This window comes from Phodopus roborovskii, unplaced genomic scaffold, assembly GCF_943737965.1.
Source record: "Phodopus roborovskii unplaced genomic scaffold, PHOROB, whole genome shotgun sequence".
Lineage (NCBI taxonomy): Eukaryota > Metazoa > Chordata > Mammalia > Rodentia > Cricetidae > Phodopus > Phodopus roborovskii.
Window position 1 is genome coordinate 81,880 of NW_026125344.1, and position 18,741 is coordinate 100,620.

The window sequence follows — 18,741 nt, forward strand, 5'->3', positions numbered from 1 at the left end:
GTGAACCAGTATGGAAATCTGAAAGCTATTGAACTTACCCATTAAAACTATGCATTCCAGCAATGTGCAAATGTGCACTGGACCAAAGCCGAAATTGCAGACACTAGTGGAATACAACAGCACTTTGAGTCTTCTAGATTTCATGTAAGGTTCAGAACCAATGCCTAACAATTCCTTTAAAATCCAATTATTTCCTTCTCTGATGCACATTTACCCTTGCATATGGTTTCAAGTCCAGAGGAAAAGATTAGGAGATTAAAGTGTAAATTTCTAGCTGTGTAGCATGATCTGTCCTCAAGAAGAACTAGGTTTCCCTTTATTTAAAGTTCTTCAGGTTGCCAGGTGGTGGCGGTGCATGCCTTTAATCCCAGTGCTTTTGAGATAGAGGCAAGTGGATCTCTGAGTTCAAGGCTAACCTGATCTACAGAGTGGGACAGCCAGAACTGTTATATAGAGAAACCCTGTCTTGACTCCCACATCTCAAAAAAAAAAAAAAAAAAAGTCTGCAGGTCTGTGAACTGGTTTATGTCTGTGGGTTGACTGACTTTACCAAATTAATCCAAGTAATACTTTTTTGGTCACCAGATCTAGAAGACTCTTGTTTATAAAAGAAGATTTAATCGGCCATTTATTACTTTCATACCTGTGAATTCCCAGAATCTCTGTAGCTCAAACTATAGTGACTACAGTATTGGCTTTGCTGGCCATTAAAAATACTATATTCATCTGTATTTAGCAATTTAGAGCCACTATTGGCTTCTATACCTGGAGTCCATTATTACCAATAAGTTCAAGGAACCTAGTCTTGACAGTGTAAACTCCTATCATCATTATTAGCCTAAAGCAAAGAGACAGAACTTTTCAAGGATGTTAAGCTTTCCATCAAGTACACATTCTTGATGGAAATTATGATTTTAATTAAAGAGTGTTCTCAAGAGAACCAACAAGTTATCCTCTGACCTCCACATGCATGTCATAGGCATGCTCGTGGGCACATAAAGTATCCTCTAGATCTACCCATAAGACAAGTGATCAATTCTAACATGAGAAATCCCCCTTCAGCATCTTAATCTCTCCAGGCTCTGTAAAGAACAACTTATAATATACAAATATTACAAGTTACTTACAATTATTCCATTCCCTATTCTGTTTTGAACAGTACTGACCACCTATACATTTAGTTTTAAGTCAACCAACCAAAAACTTGCTCAAGCCACTCCTAGCCCACTGACATAAACCTTCTGTCAGAAGTCACTGCTTTGTAAGCTTCTTTCAATGAATTTAGCCTGATCCAACCTACAGATTCCTTCTACTCTGACCCCACCATTTCAGATCTATTCTCATACTATCTCTTGGGCAGGCAAACAACTATGTCTTAGAATGGCCAGGGCCAGTTCTAAGGAAGATCAGTTAACCTTTACAAGACAACCACCCTAAGAGAAGCCAAAACAGACTCCTTGGGAGAATAACCTCTTTCACAAAGGGCTAGAAGGATTGGTTTAAATGCTATAAAGCACCTAGGTATTCAAGGTACCTGGTTAATAGGAATCTACTTACATTCCCATCCCAAGGTTAACACTTTCCCCCCAAAGTGTTAAATGTTAACACTACACAGGTGGAAATTCAATTTGAGTTGTAACTCAAATCCTTGTAGACTTTGGATTTGGTTACAAGAAATCTGTGCCTTTGGCTACAAAAGATAAAAGTGTCTTTTAGGGCAACCAAGGGCTTTAACTTTTTTGCAGTTTCTGAGCTCAGAATTTAATACCTTTCTTCTTTAAGTCCTGCATTACACTTTAAAGAGAACAATCTATGACATTATTCTTGTTTTTATTAGTGCAGACTTGGCTCTCTACAAACCTTGATTCCTTTTTTGTAATGTGCAAAGTGTAAATGTACCTTGTTTGCCACTGAATATCATCTGTGTCTCTGCTGTCGAATTAGACCAGAGAACCAATTTTATAAAATCCAGAATGAACTCAAGGACTTATCCTGAAAGTTCTACTCCTTTACAGCTATTATGGCACATATTTCTGACTAGTACTTGGTAAAAGAACATTAACTATGATACAGGTAGTACCTCATAGCCCATGCTAAGCACAAGCTATATAAGAAAAGGAATTCTGGGAAGCACAGTACGAATTTAGCAATAAATACAATGTCAGCATATCATCTTCACTTTTTTGCTTCTTAAATATTTTTGGAGTATACTGACTTTAAAATACATAACTCTACTGAAGACAGATAGTTATGGTTATAGTTTTCCTTAATTAGAATTAAAAATAAGTTACATATAGGACTTTAGATTCACAAAGATAAAATAGATGATGGAATATGTTCTTAAATCTCGCTAAATGTTAATGGACTAAACATTGTTACTTGATAACTGTTGGGTTACACATTTTGCTATGTTAGGGTTAAAAATCCTTCTTTTTATTTAGACAGAAAAGAGGAGATGATGGGAGATGTCATTCTGTAAATATGTTTCTCATACTGGTTAATGAATAAATAAAGCACTGTTGGCCAATAGGAAAGCAAGATAGGCGGGACTAGGAGACGAGGAGGGAGAGAGGAAGAGTGAGGAGGAGTCAAGATGGAAGACTGAGAGAAGAGAACAGGACAACCGGCCCACGCTCTCCGGTAAGATAAGACCACGTGGAGATTAACAGAAATGGGTTAATACTTAAGACAGAGCTAGCCAATAAGAAACAAGTACCTGGCCAACAGCATTATATCAAATACAGAGTCTCGGTGTGTTAATTGGGGCTGGCGCGGCAGCGGGCAGAAAATCCTTACTCCTTACACTCTACTACTCATTGCTTATATCTTCAAAGAATTTTGTGTGTACATGCATATCCATGTAAATGCACACATGTATGTGCAAGCAGAGAAGGTCAGAGGACTGTTTCTGGGTGTCAGTTCTAGCCTTGTACCTTGGGGAGGCAGGGTCTCTGCTGGAAACCAGCAGTCTGCTGACCCTGCCCCTGATAATAGGGGGGACACACATGGCTATGGCATCGCCTACTTCACCCATTACAGGGCTGCGTAAGGACTCAGTTTCCCTGTAAAAGAAAGTGCATCCCCCTCTTCCTCTCACGCTCTTCCCCTCTTCCTCTCGCTCTTCCCCCCCCTCCTGCTTTTGGTTGGCCACCAGCTACCCCCGCCTTCCTCTCCACCAATAAACTCCAAGTGGGCACACTGAGTGTTTGTGTTTCATGGGCAATACTTGTAACAAAAGAACAAACTTAGGGCTATTAATGGGACTTCAAATAATTTTCTCTTTTTCATAAGAATAAAAAATTGATTTTTTTTTATTCTGGTCAAGGCTGTAACTTAGTGGTAGAGTAACTGCCTAGCATACACTAAGCCCTGGGTTCAATTGCTGGGGGTGGGAGTAATTAACTCATTAAACATTTTAAAATAGCAAGCACTCAAAACTATGAAATCAATGTTAATTACTTTATTCAGCTATCTAAGGGGTCAGGAACTAATAAAACTAAAGAAAACTTATCCAACCTATATAATACATTTTATTACTTTTGTATTACTTTAAGCCTGATTTATGGGTAACTTTTAATTTTTCTTCAAACAGGCTCAGTTTACTTCTTATGTATAAAGAACTGTATGCTTGCCCCTTTAAGACAGTGGTGAGTCAGGCCATGCTTCCCTGCAGGCTCTTCCTAACAGAGAATTGAGAAAACTCTCTGTCCTATGTCCAAACAGCAGTCCCTGACTTACATTACCAACCAGACCCTGGATCTTCCATGCTCCTGTTCACATTCTCTATATTGACCCAAATCATGTGATGTAAATTTTCCTGCCAGATCCCACAAAACTTTTATTAAAAAGTCCAATGCTCCCCTCCTCCCCCATCCCTATTTTCTCTTACTCTTGCTCTTTATGAAACTCCTCTCCAGGCTTTCAAAAGAAGGTGCTGTTTCCATTTAAGACCCTCATGTATTGTGCCATTTACTGTTTAATGCTTCAATTTCTACCTTGAAGCCCCATCACAGCCTGGAGGCCCTTTCTCCAAATAAACCTCATTCCTGAAAGAAATCGTGTATTAGCTTTCCCTTTCTCTGGACTGACTGCTGTTGTTTTATCATTATTTCTTTATTATTATATTTAACATATAACAGATGCAAAATAAAATTCTGTTAAAACCTGGTGTATCTCTGTATTTTTAATTTAAAAATACAGTAGAGTTTAATAAGATCATCTCATTGTCCATAGGACTAGAGGTGTTTAGTAGAGTAGAACTACATGACTTGTATTTTTTGGAGCCCAGATATGGGTACCCAAAAATGCTAAAGCAAACATGTAGAAAGGATTCTTAAATATGATTCATTTACAGCATCATCATTCATTTATCCTTACTTTTCTTCATTCATAACCTTTTGAAAATCCTCTTCCTCCTAACCAAGCTATCACTCCCAAACAAACTACTCTAAAATAACTTGAAATAAGTCAGAGTTAGATGGAAAATAAGCTACTACAATCACTAATATAAATAGGACCCTAAGTTTTATTCTAAAATGTTCTGAATACCTACAACAGAATGTGCAGCATTTTTGCATTTTAATACCGACAGTTTGTACAGTGACCTCCCAACCCCCCCCCCCACATGGTATGTTGCCATCTTGGACTTTACTAGCCTTTGCCACAGCTAGTAAAGGGAGAAAAGGAGTATCATGAATCCCTAATCTGGAATTCCAGTTACTACATCCTCTCACAGGTGGAACACCTTAAAAAATACTAGATTATACAAGTGTAAGGTCAATAGAAAGCTTGGCTTCATGATGCAGCTTCTAAGAGAAGGTCACCACCCATGATGAGGTAGAACTTTGACATGATGCAGCTGTTTCAGGATTCTGTAAGTAACTCCTCGCCTGTGTGTGTAAGCATGCCCACTGAACTCAACTGGTTTCAACAAGCTAACTTTGGCGCACTATAATTTGGTCTGTCATTGGTACCATCTTAGAGTGGACAGATACTTGTGTCTCTCTAGGAAAATTAAGTCAACACAGACAAATCACATAAACTGACTTCCACATTGGGATATTAAAGGCACATTCATTTCTTATCGAAGGCCTGAAGACATAAATATATAATGAAGGAAAGACATGTAAAAATATATTGGGGCTGGTGAGATGGCCCTGTGGTTCAAGATACCTGCCTTGCAAACACAGAGACATAAATTCATTCACAGAACCTGTACAAAGGTGGAAGGAAAGGACCAACTCTATAAATCTCCTCTGTCCTCCACGGGCATGCTGTGTCATGTGCACATGCATATACATACATACTAAGTAAAATTTAAAGCTAAATCTTACAAGAAATCAGGATTTAATATCTCTAACCTTTGCTACAAAGTCAAATGAGATCAAAGTGAGGGCCTAGAGCACTGGTTGTCAACCTGTGTCATAACCCTTGGGGTCTAATGATACTTTCACAGGGGTTGCATGTCAAATATCCTGCATATCAGATATTTGCCTTACAATGCATAACAGTAGCAAAAGTACAGCTATGAAGTAGCATGAAAATAATTGTATAGTTGGGGGTCACCACAACATGAGGTACACTGTATTAAAGGGTTGCAGCCTCAGGAAGGTTGAGAACCAATGAGCTAGAGTTTAATGGTATTCTGTTATGATGACAAAGAAACTATTAAGCACTTACCTGATAGTAGAATTTATAAAAAGTAATCCATAAAGCATGACAAAGCAAGCACTATACCATTTCAACCTACTGGTTGAGGGAATAATTGAGGGATGAGGCTTAAAGGACTTCTCCAAATTTAAAAGTTTACCAGAGTAAAGAATCAAGCTCAGAGCCAGGCATTAGTGGCACACACCTGTAATCCCTGCCACTTGGGAGGCAGAACCAGGCGGATCTTTGTGAGTTCAAGGCCAGCCTGTCTACAGAGCGAGTTCCAGGACAACCTCCAAAGCCACAGAGAAACCCTGTCTCAAAAAACCAAAAAACAAAACAAAAACAGAATCAAGCTCAGACCTGCGCATGTACTTATTTATGACCCCATGTGCTGTGCTGCAATGAGTTCTCCCCAGGAAAGACTGTAACAATTTGTTATATAATGTCCTCAGGATAGGACAGTTGGTCCAGGAGCTTGTAAATCATTATTGAATGAGTTACAGTATTAAACACAGCTACTAGCTAGGCAGAAAATTTATATTATTCTTGACACAAAAGGGAAAAGTAAAGTAAGAAGGCCTGTTCACAGTCATATATTTAATGAAATATCATGCCCCATCTTGGTATTTTTACAGATTTAGGGACACATGAGCAAAATACACAGGGTAATGGGTTGTCTAATACTAGGAAAGTAGAAAATAATTTCTCTGATGAACTAGCTTTATCATATGTTTAAATATATTAGGATATGAACCACTGAGGACATTATGTTGTCAAATAAGCCAGTAGTAAAAGGAGGAATACTATCTAATTCCACTATGCATAGTCAAATTTACAGAAGCAGAATGGAGTGAGGTTTACAAGGGACTTAAGGAATGGAGAGATGGGGAACTGTTAAACCAGTATAGTGTTTTAATCTTATGAGATATAAAAGTATTTGAGATCTTTCAATAATGTGAATATGTTTAATACTAATTACCTATACATTTAAAATGGTTCAGATGGTATTTTAAAAAGGTTTCAGGAATAAAATATTAATAGATATAAAGGAACCAAGATGTATCTCATTTACAGACTATGTGAGGCTCTCAATGTAATCCATAGAACTAACAATAACAACAAATTAAGATATATATCAGAAGAATAGTCTTCTTGTATTGCTGAATAGTCAGTAGCCACAAGTGAATATTAAAATTCATGGTCATATAAAAGTTGAGGATTTCCTCCCCTTATGCTAGCTAGTTTCATTTCAGAACTAAACAACAAATGTAACAGACATTTTTACTCAGAGCAAATTCTACTAGGACAGGTTCACAGTGTGTATAAATAATCCTAATACAAATGAATTCAATTCAAAATGATATGTGATAAAAGTGGCATTTCAAATCACTAAGTTAAAAATCATTGAATACAGTGTGGACTAGTTATTGGCACCAAGTAGATAAAACTAAAAGCACATTAACAACCTTCCCCACCCTTATGACAACCTTGCTATGTAAGCAAGGCTGGCTGTGAACTCCTGGCTCCATTGAGACTATAGGTAGGTACCATTACCATAGCTAATTGACATTTCAACTCTTACTTAGAGATTTTAGAATAAACTTAAACCAAATTTATCTTTTTTTGAGAGGAAAGAGTCATGAAGTCTCACGGTTTCAGGGAGATCACTTCATCAGAAGAGGAAAACATAGTAGAGCAGAGAAGTTTACTATACTGAGCCACAAAGAAACACTGGATCACTGTGGAAGGCAGTATGAGAAAAAGCTAGAAAAATTAAAAAATATATAGACCTAAATAAAAAGTACAATGTGAAAATAATAAAAGTATTAGCATGTAATTCTAGTTAAGAAAGGGCTTTCACAGTCAGAATAGCTAGTATCCTTGAGTTTAGAAGCTGAGACAGAAGGACCGAAGTTCAAGGCTAGCCTGGGTTACACAGTAAAAACCTGTTTAAAAATAAAACAAAAAGAAACAAAACAGATACCGATTTCTAAAGAGAATATAAACCAAAAGACAATAATGGAAGCCTGATTTTAAAAAAATCAAAGCTTCCAAATGTATAGCAAAGCAAAGCAAAGAAACAAGTACATTTAAGATGAATAAAGACAAGAAAATCAGAAAAGAAAATGAGAGGAAAGGTTTCATATTTCTTTAATTAATTGTAAAGCATAATTCAGTGTGGGGGGGAATTGGTGACAAGTGATGAGAATTAAGTCTAGTTATTTCTTATTTACACTATTAGGAATTAACACAACTCAACAAATAGTATTTATTAATAAAATGCTAAAGATTCTTGCATTGACTTTAAAACAACGCAAGGGATAAAACCTTAACTGAGAGAGTGGGCAGACATAAAAGCAACACGGTGGGCAAAATTGACAGGTGACAGAGCAGAAAGAGGCAGACAGTAAGAAAGAGACAGGGTCCATATGCTGTTCTTCCTACCTTTGTGTATGCCTGAATTTTCCTACTTCACTTTTTCCAGATGTGGGTATTTCCAGAATACTACTTACATAACAATTTAAGTAAAAGGAAATCCTAAGAGGCAATGAAAGCAAAGGCCTGAAAATGACCTGAGTATTTATTGGAAAAGTAGTTGAATAAACTATGATTCATTTAAATGCAGTACTGTCACGTATCCATGCTAAAAAAAAAATTTCAAGATGTGGTGGTGCATATTTGTAATCCTTTCATTCCTAAGGAGAAATGGGAGGTGAAGATAGGCTTACCACCTGGAAGTTTGCAGGCCAGATAACATGCAGTAAACAATATAGCAACAAAAACAAGCAAGACTCTGCTTTGAGAAAGTGGAAAATAAGAATTCAGTCCTGTCAGCTATTCCCTAATCTACATATGTGTATTCTGGCAACAACCTATTCACATACACAATCATGCACAAAGTAATTAAAAATTTTTAAATGGTATTTAGGAAAGAATAAGAGAACAAATGAACCATAGAAACACATTTTGTGCTAAGGTGTAAGAGGGCAGATGCAGTCTTAGTAGTGAGATAGGTTTAGATACATAAAAGGGAGATTATATAAAAATTTTTAAGAGGCCTAGAGCAATGGATCAGCCCTGAAGAGTATACACTGTTCTTGCAGAAGAACCAAGTTCAATTTTTAGTGTCCATGTCAGATGGTGCAAAACCACCTATAACGCAAGCCCCAGGGGAGCTGACACCCTCTGTCCACTACCATCATCTATATTCACAGGCATCAACACACATACATGCACACGTCAAAAATAAATATTTGCAAATATTAGAATTAGAGAATTTTAAAATTGAAAATGGTGGCATTCAGTATACCTGGAGAAAGTGACTTCAAAAGAGAACAGAATGTGTAACAAAAAAAAATTGAAAAAGCATACATGTTTTTAAAAACTGGCAAAATTAAAAAATTTAAATTTAAAAATAAAATTGGCAAAGAAGAATTTCAAGAACAGTTTAGTAGAGTATAGAACAGGATAGACTATTCCCATGCCTTGCATCCTTTGTTTTCTTTTTGGCTTATTTTCTGTACATTAAAAAAAGTAAATAACAAACACTCTTTCGGTACCTCGTTTGCTGCTTCTAGTGGTCTCTTCTTCCGTGGTCCAATAGCTGCAAGAGCTGTGAGATTAGCATCTCTGTATTGGATCTGGGCGAGCTCCAACTGCTGCAACTAGAAGATGGAGGAAAAAAGAAAGTCCATGTTTACACAGATGCTCAGGGAGAAAGAATAAAATATATTTTCACTCCTTTGCAGCCAAGGGCACATCCCTGATGTCTTGACTGCACTAACACCTAGTTCCTAATCTTTACAAAGAAAAGACAGCTCAGGGAAGAGGAAGTGCAGACAGAAGAAGAAAAGGAAATCAGAATAGTGCTTTTGTACCCTCATAGCACAGTTCTACTATGTCATATGACTTACAAATTATTCTCTTAACCTTCACAAACACACTGAAAGGGTAATTCACTGACTCTCACACAGAAAAAAGTTGCACAGGGAGGGTCTCAGAGATTAATGCAACTTCATAGAAATCACCAAATGAAGAGGTAGAACCAATAATCAGAGTTTATTACCACTACAAATATTTATTCTGTTTTTATCCTCATGGTATTTGTCTTCAAGATAAAAATCTTGAGTGATGTAGCTTAGTCTGGAATGGCCAAAACTACAAGATACAAGTTTTTAATACTTGGGAAACAGTACAGAAGGTAACCATAAATGAGGTTTCATCAAAGTGGTTATATGTGAAAATGGTTATGTATTTTTTATAAAGACAAAGTAAAACTAAAATACCACTGCATAAGTCCTTCAGCTTTTCTCGAAGAGGAAAAATGTTCAGTTCTCATGAAAATCTTACTGATATGTGAGGCAAAAATGTTGCTGAGACAGAATGACAGTCACATTCCAACAGGATCAAGACAGTCCACTAAGAAAAACTTACACTGGGAATACTCTTTAGGAAAAACAACAAAAAAGAACAAATACAAACCAAAATAAAAGAAGGTGAGGATGAGAACATAGGGCTATCTATGAGGAATGGAACACCATTAGCTCAAACACAAAATCAGCTCTCACCTTCATCTTAGACATCCTAACTTCCAGAGCTGTGAAAAATAAAATTCTGATGAAAATATCCTTTTCACTATGGCAGCATAAATGTCTAGACAACAATTAATCAAAGTAAGTAAACTAAGAATTATATTCTATTTGCTCCAAAAATTACAGGACAGAAATCCTTTTTAAGCTGTAGGCCTTCTTATAAATAAATTGTTAGATAAGGGTTTTCAGAAATTGTAAGCTCTTTTGTTGCTGCTGGCCTTTTTAATAAAAACTATAGTCAAGGGTCTCATGCTGCCACAAACCATAACTTCTCTGTACCCCCCAAAAAATTATTTTACTTAATCTACCCTACAGCACAAATCAAAGTATATTTTAAAGACCTTCCCTATAGAGATATGGTATCTTAAAGATAGTCATATCAAATAAGGACTTCTTCCCACCCCTGCAAGAAAGATTTTTAAACTGAATATGTAAGTAACTTCCTTAACACATAATGTTTTAGAAAATTTTCCAAAAAAACCCCCAAAAAAACAAAAAACAAGTTAACAAAAATACCTAGAAAATGGCCATAGTTTTAGTTGCTTCTATAGTTTATAACACTTTCTCAGAAACAATAAGAGTTTAGCACAAAGCAAATACAAAAAAAAAAAAAAAAAAAAAAAAAACAACAACAACAAAAAAAACAGAAAAACCAAAACTAAAACAAGAGAAAGTTCTGGGCATTAATATAGTTATGGTATAACTGTAGTTGAAGTTGATGACAACATAAAACTCAGAAAAAAATTCAAGAGGATTGCAAGATTATCAATGCAGAAAAGCTAAATTACCTATAAAAACAGAAACAACAATAATAAAAAAAAAAAAAAAAAAAAAAAGGGGGGGGGGGGGGGGGGGGGGGGGGGGCACACACACACACACACACACACACGTAAAACAAAACCACAAACAAAATCTCCTTAATTCTAATGAATGCATTCAGCAAAACTGCAAGATGCAAAGTTCCCACAAACAATAATCATCATCTACTCAAGTATCAGTAGAAACAGACACACTGAAATGAAACACTGGGGAATAAATCAATTATTTATAGCCATCTCTGGCAGAGCACCCATCAAGTATTGTGAGGTCCTGGCTTTAATCCCTAGAACCCAACTCCCCTATCTTATACACAAAAGGATTTTCTGCAAATTGATTCAAGGATCTAACATAATTCCAGTTAGTATTCCTGATGAATAGGGACAAACTGATTTTAAGGTTTATATGGGGGATAGAGTTAATTCAGGAGAGGGCACTTGCTTAGCATACCTGGAAACTACTCAGCACTGAAAAGTAAAGGCATCTATGGTAATCACCAGGGCTACACGTAATAAATAGAACCCTGGGAGATCCCTTGGAAAGTGGGTGCTATGTAAACGGCCACAAAGGATCAGAAAGTTTGTCAAAGACTTTGGGCATCTGCCTTCCAACCCACCCACCCACACTTTTAAAATAAAGGACTTCTTTTCCATTACATACAAAATCTGTCCTTACTACCTGAATGTTTAACATTATATACATTCAAGAAATGGAGGAGTAAGTGGACATCCATGTATAAAATAAATTTTAAAAACATTCAATCTGGACCTGAACTTCAAATGTCATACAAAAATTAACTCAAGGGACAAAAAGCATAAACTTAGTTTGAAGTCTAGCAAAGACTTCTTAAGATGTGGCATATCTATCCATAAAAGCACTGACAAACTGATCTTCATCAAAATTAAATTCTTCTAATCTGTGACAGACTTAAGAAAAAGAAATGCTAGTTTTATGTCAACTTGAGGCAAGCTGGAATCACTTAATCCCCCACCAGACTGGCCTGTGGTATACTTCTTTAACTGATGATTGATGTGGAGGGCCCAACTCACTGTGGATGGTGCCACCCCTGGGCTGCTGGTCCTGGGTGCTGTAACAAAGCTGGCTGAGCAAGCCATGAAGAGCAAGTCAGTATGTAATGACCCTCCACAGCCTCTGCATCAGTTCCTACATCCAGTTTCCTGACTTGAGCTCCTACCTCAAACTCCCTTCATGACGGACTGTGATTGGGATATATACACTTAAACACTTTCCTCCCCAAGTTACTGCTTTTGGCCATGGTCATAATAGCAGCAATAAAAACTAACTGTGACAGTGAGTTCAAGGCCAACCTGACCTGAAGGATGTTGAGTTCTAGGAAAGCCAGAGCTACATAGTGAGACCCCCACCTCAAACAAACAAAAAAAAAAAACAAACAAACAAACCACAGACAGACACACACACAAACACACGCACACGTGCACGGAGGGAGGGCAGAAAGGGAGAGAGCAGCGAGAATATTACTAAGATGGTATGGATTTTGAAGGCATGAAGGGGTCATGGAGAATACCTAAGGCTTATAAAGCTTGACACTATGTGGCAGGGCTAGAGTTCCTTAAGAGCAGCTATTTGGGCTTCTTCTGTTGAGAATTCTCTGTTTAGCTTTGTACCCCATTTTTCAATTGGGTTATTTTGTATTTTGATGTCTAGTTGCTTGAGTTCTTTATATATTTTGGAGATAAGACCTCTGTCAGATGTGGGATTGGTGAAGAACTTTTCCCATTCTGTAAGTTGTTGTTTTGTCTTATTGATAGTGTCCTTTGCCTTACAAAAAGCTTTTACTTTCAGGATGTCCCACTTATTGATTGTTGCTTTCAATGTCTATGTTACTGGTGTTATATTTAGGGACTGGTCTCCCTGTGCAAATGTGTTCAAGGCCATTTCCCACTTTCTCTTCTATCAGGTTCAGTGTAGCTGGATTTATGCTGAGGTCCTTGATATATTTGGATTTGAGTTTTGTGCATGGCAATAGATATAGCTCTATTTGCGAACTTCTGCATGTTGATATTCAGTTATGACAGTATCATTTGTTAAAGATGTTTTCCTTTTTCCATTGTACCATTTTGGCTTCTTTGTCAAAAATCAGGTGTTCATAGGTGTGTGGATTCATGTCAGGATCTTCAATTCTATCCCATTCCATTGGTTCACCTGTCTGTTTTCATGCCAATACCAAGTTGTTTTTATTACTATAGCTCTATGGTAGAATTTAAAGTCAGTGATGGTTGACGCCTTTTTGATCATAGAAGATTTATAGGAAAAAAAAATGGTTTGGGAGAGAACTGTGTTTTTCTTTTAACCTTGCTAGAAAAAAAAAAAAAAAAGCTAAACAGATTCAAAGGAACAGAAAGAAAGAAAAAACAAGCAGGCTTTCTATCAATCCTTTTCAGTAAAAGAAACCACACCCTATCCCACAGTATCATTTGAAGACTGTTGTCTACCTTTTGACTTAATGGAATAAACAAAATAACAAAAATATTAAACAAAGAAAACCACCTCTTTCAAAGAGGAAGAAAAAATTAAAAGAAACTAAGTACCTATGTTTATGAAGCAACAACACACATAGTAAGATAATTAACTTTCTAAGCAATACTTTCCAAAATGAGAATCAATTAAAAGAAAGCGATACAAGCATCCAATCAGTCCTTAATTAAAGAAAGAAGATACCCCGGATTCAGAGCAAAGACAAGTGACAGAGCTACAAATACCTATCATCAATCTAGGTTTGCTTAAAAACATTGTTAGATATGATTCTCAAGTTAACATTGTTAGATAAATATTCAGTGGAAGGAAATTAGAATAAGGAGCATTTTGTTTAAAGACTGTCTCTAACACTTTAATGCCCTTCCTTTCTTGCCCTAATCTTTATTTCCCTCTACCCAGAGTATTTTCTTTCTCTATGTTAAAAAACAAAATAAATATAGCACTTTGATTCTAAGAATCAACTAGCTATTCAATGTGTCTTGCCTCAGCTCCTACATTAATCCAAACAATAAGGGCCTTTAGAACATTAATAAATAACCTGCTGCTGCTGGCACCTAGATGCCAAGTGCAGCAACGCTAAGGACAACAAATTCATAGTTCAGGAGACACAGTTAAGGAAAAGATTGCTCAGGAAATCACTCTTGCTTAGCATAAAGATGCTTAAAATTTGCATGAAATCAGTCAAGTAACTATAGAAACCAATTTCTTCAGCTCCATATCACACATCTCACACCTCAATTGTCTTTATTATCATCTGCTGTCAAATACTTAACCAGGAATGTGAACAGGATTGATGATTTATTCAGGAGGGAAGAGAATCTGAGGTCAGGTGAAAGTTTCTCTCTCTCTCTCTCTCTCTCTCTCTCTCTCTCTCTCTCTCTCCCACACACACACACACACACACACACACACACACACACACAGGCATGTACACACGCACCCCTTCAACCTTAGGTACTTTCATTTCATTCTGTTCTCAGTAGCTCTGGGGGTAACTCCAGTGAGATCCAATATTAAGGCTCAATTAAAATAAGCTCCAATTAGTGGAGCTTTTTTCTCTGAGGCTAGAGAAGTCAGGAAATGGATATTGGGAAATGTAAAAAGTCAGCTACTGAGAGAAGGCTGCAGACATAAATGAACTTATTTGTTGATTTCTACAGTTGCTATGCAGAGGCCTCTGGGAGTAAAAGCTTAACCAGTCTAAGCTATAAACTAAAACCCCTGCAGCTAAACATGAACTGTGTGAAACAAGGGCTCCATTCCAGAACAGAAAACTGCTGGGCCCAGAAAATTAAAAGCCAGAGGCATTTTCCATTTAAAACTAAATCCCAGTACCGCCTCCCAGCCAAAGAATTATAAGCAGTATCAGATTTACAAAACGAACAATTACCCTGGAAAAATGTAGCCTATTGTACAGTCCCAGATGCTAAATCTCAAAGTTTCTGTCTTTTCTTTCTTTTAATCCCACACTATATTCCTCCAAGTATATGGTTGCAGTTTACAAAGAGCCATTTCCAGACAGGCCTAAGCCTTGAAAATAAATTTTAAAAGGAGAGCACATAGCTCACTGACCTCATTTGAAGTACTGCCCTTGCCTTCAGCAGTTCCTGTCCTTCCCCAAGGCTTTTGCAAATGGTATGCAACAGTAAAATAAACCCTGACCTAATTGCCAAGAGAGAGGCTGCCAACCTTCCCTCAAACACAAAGACCAGAACGGTAACTTGAAAGTCCTACCTCTTTGGCTTTCTGCTTTAATCTCAGCTGTTCTGGATCTTCTTTATTGGAACGGCTCTGTCAAAGAAAAGAAAATTTTAATAGAAATCATCTAAACACTAGCATTGCTGTTAAATATTTAATAAATGATGATTTCTCCTGTGATTGAAAACCCTAGCTCCAGGGTCAATGCCTCAATCCAGAATAGATGCACTCCAGCCCTTGCCCCCTCCTCATCATCATCTGGGCTGGCTGCTGCAGTTCTAGCCTGGAGGAAACGCAGACTGAAAATGATGCTAACAATGTCAGTCAGGTCCAGTCAAGGCATGACATTGTTCCTGCTGGAACAGGGCAAAATGAAAACTGGCTTGAACAGAAGAAAAGGAAAAAGAAGTGTGCGCTCAAATGAATGAAAACAAAGAATACTGGCTTATCTTTAGGTGAAGCCATTTTTGGAAAAGTATATGTTATTTAAACAGCTATTAAAATCAAGAACACAACTAGCCTTGAATCAAATCTCTTAAAAGAGTAATTTCTGGAAAGCACAAGTAGGAAACACATTCTAATATTTTTATTAGAGTTTTAGGTGCTCTATAACTATTGATACTATCCATGCTATAAATAAAATAAAATGTGATAAAAATGAGCATAAGGAATGTGGTAGGTACTTCTCTAGTTAGGCAGTGTATTAGACATCCATGATGAATAACAATTGAGTAGAAGTCTGAACAACAAGAAATAGGCAATCACATTAATCCATTAGGGAAGAACATTCAAACAGAAGACACAGTAAATACCAAAGCCTTAAAATGCCAGCAAACCTGAGAACAGACAGGATGGCCCTGTGTGTAAAGCACACAGAAAATATGAAGGAAAGAAAGGAGGCTAGGTATTGCCTTATAGCCACTTTAAGAAGGAAAAGAGTTTAATTGTAGATTTAACAATCAGCCACTGGAAGAAAACTATTGCTGCATAGCACAAGAATGAGGGTACAATGGAGCAACCCCTTAGAAGAGGGCTCCACCAGGAACACAAAGTGTTTATTACTACACAGATCTACAACTGAAGGCACAGGTGCCCACATAATGAAAAAACTCAGGGAACTGCTATGAAGAGAAAGTGACCGAGAAAACAATGACAGCAGTCTAGAATAGCAGTAGAGCAATGATGACAAATAGATTCAAATTCTATTTTGAAAGTAAAGTCAACCAAATTTGTGGTAGACTAGATACAAGATACAAACAAAAGAGGGAAAAAATGTTATCTTAGATTCTAGCCTAAACAACTGAGAGGAATTCTAACTTTCTGTAGCAGAAGATCTAATAAAGAATACACAACAATGGAGAAGGAATTCAACTGTCAGTTTTAGATGCCAAATCAAAGGTTGACTGCCCTAAGGGTGGACACAAGCTTTGAATAGACACTTGAGTATGATGAGTGGGATGAGTGAAGGAGTGTCATGAGGCAAACTCAAAGAGGGGAGTCAAGTACTAGAAGTCTTGTAAAATGTTTGGGTAAGTACAATCAACAAGAAATCACTAAAAGCAATGTTTTGTTTTGTTTTGAGACACAGTCTGTCCTGTAGTCCTGGCTGTCCAGAAGCTCTCACTGTAGAGAAAAAGCAAAGAGAACAGTTAGGGTTCTTTTTTCTTTCCATAAATTTATGGGAAATTAGGTATCTCTGAGTTAGAAAAAGCCATAATAAAAGAGAAAAATCAGAAGTCTATTTGGACATATACAATTTGAGAGTCCTATTAGCCAGAAAAGTGATTATCAAACAAGCAGTCAATTGTACATCCCAAAAGTTTTAGAATGTAGACCAAGCTGAAGTACAATCTTGGGGAGAGCACAAAGACATAGAGAAGGCATAAGACTGAAGCCAGGGCATCCCAATATTTATGGTTCTGTCTCAAAAACAAAGAAAACCCAAAGAGACCAAGAACCAGTATAATCTCTTATATAAATAATAACTAGAATCATATTTAATGGTTTTATAAACTTATTTATTGTACAGTTACTAGAAATAAAGAACAGTAAACTACCTTGTTATGATAGCTTAGTTCTTGCTTAGAATATGTCAAGCTTAAGATAGAGTATTTTCCCTGTCTCATCTTCCTGCCCTTGTCAGCACAGGGGTCAGTTTGGGGCTGAGACAGCAGAGCAGGGACAATGTTATGATGCCTACATCCTTGTAGAGGTTTGGGATGTCTCAGTGAGACACAGACCAGTGGTTGTAATGGTAAGGAGTACGGCCAATAAAATGGCATGAAGGAAAATAGACAAGAGTCAGTCAAGCTAGTGGCATATGAATCTCACTGATCAAATACATATGCTGACTGATGACATAAGCTATTATGTTAAAGATAATAATTAAAGCAAACTTTCTGATTCCTGGAGTAAAAATTCTGCAATTATTTGAAGGGAGGGAGGCAGGCAGCAAATATGAGTAAATGAATGAATATGTACATACATGAAGAACTAGTATACAGGTCAGAGGAACAACTTATGGAAGCCAGGTTTCCTACCACCATGTAGCACTCAGGAATTTAACTCAGGTGATCAGGCTTGGCAGCAAGTGCTCTTATTCCCTGAGCCATCTTGCAAGAAAGAGAAAAGTTTTATAAAGTAGATAGGTTATGGGTATAAAGAAAGAGGTCCAGGACTAAAGTTAGAGGTATGAACCCATGATTCTATAATACAAATAGTGATGCAGTAAACATTGTAGATATTTCTATGTATGTATGTATATACATAACATACAAATATTTCCTAGAGCCATCCACTAATATATCCTATAAATAATGACACTGTTAAGCAATAAACATAGTGCAATTTGTGCTACAAAACTGGTTTCTGAATATCATCTTCAAGTAAAAAGATGCAGAATTTCCTATAGGTATGGCTGACTTCAAGATGAAGGCAGGAAGAGTAAAGGTTAGCCCTGGAATATCTCAATAGCAAAAAGTAGGACATGCTTAGTGAGCGAAGGAGACATGACAAGTAAGAGCCATTTAGAAGGGTCTCCCTCCTACAGGCATTCTGAGCATCACAATAAATCTTAATAGTAAAGTAGTATAGACAGCTGAATTAAATAAAAAACCACAGGTTTATATTTTTATGAACAGGGAGGAAAAGAAAGCCTTTTTCATATAATAGAGGGTTATATATGAATGAAAGTTAATGAGAATAAACAATTAGTACCAAGTAATCTTCATAGAAGTGGCTGATACAAGAACTTGCTAAGGCTGATACATGAAAATTCGATAAGGAAAATATATTGATATAATTTGTGAAGATTAAAACAATCCATGAAAAACTAAAACTTACAGAGACAGACTGTCAATTTTAAATTGAAAGAACTGGTAGACAACTATATGTCTGGGTTATTAGGTTGCCTTTTGAGATTATTAGCTCAGAGAAATGTCTTAATCACCTCTGTGTATTCCTGCCA

At 36.8% G+C, this 18,741-nt stretch overlaps 1 pseudogene; it reads right to left on the reverse strand.

Moving 5' to 3' along the window:
• LOC127214312 (transcription initiation factor TFIID subunit 4B-like) overlaps nt 1–18,741 on the reverse strand; it is an 82,159-nt pseudogene that overhangs the window by 23,116 nt on the left and 40,302 nt on the right.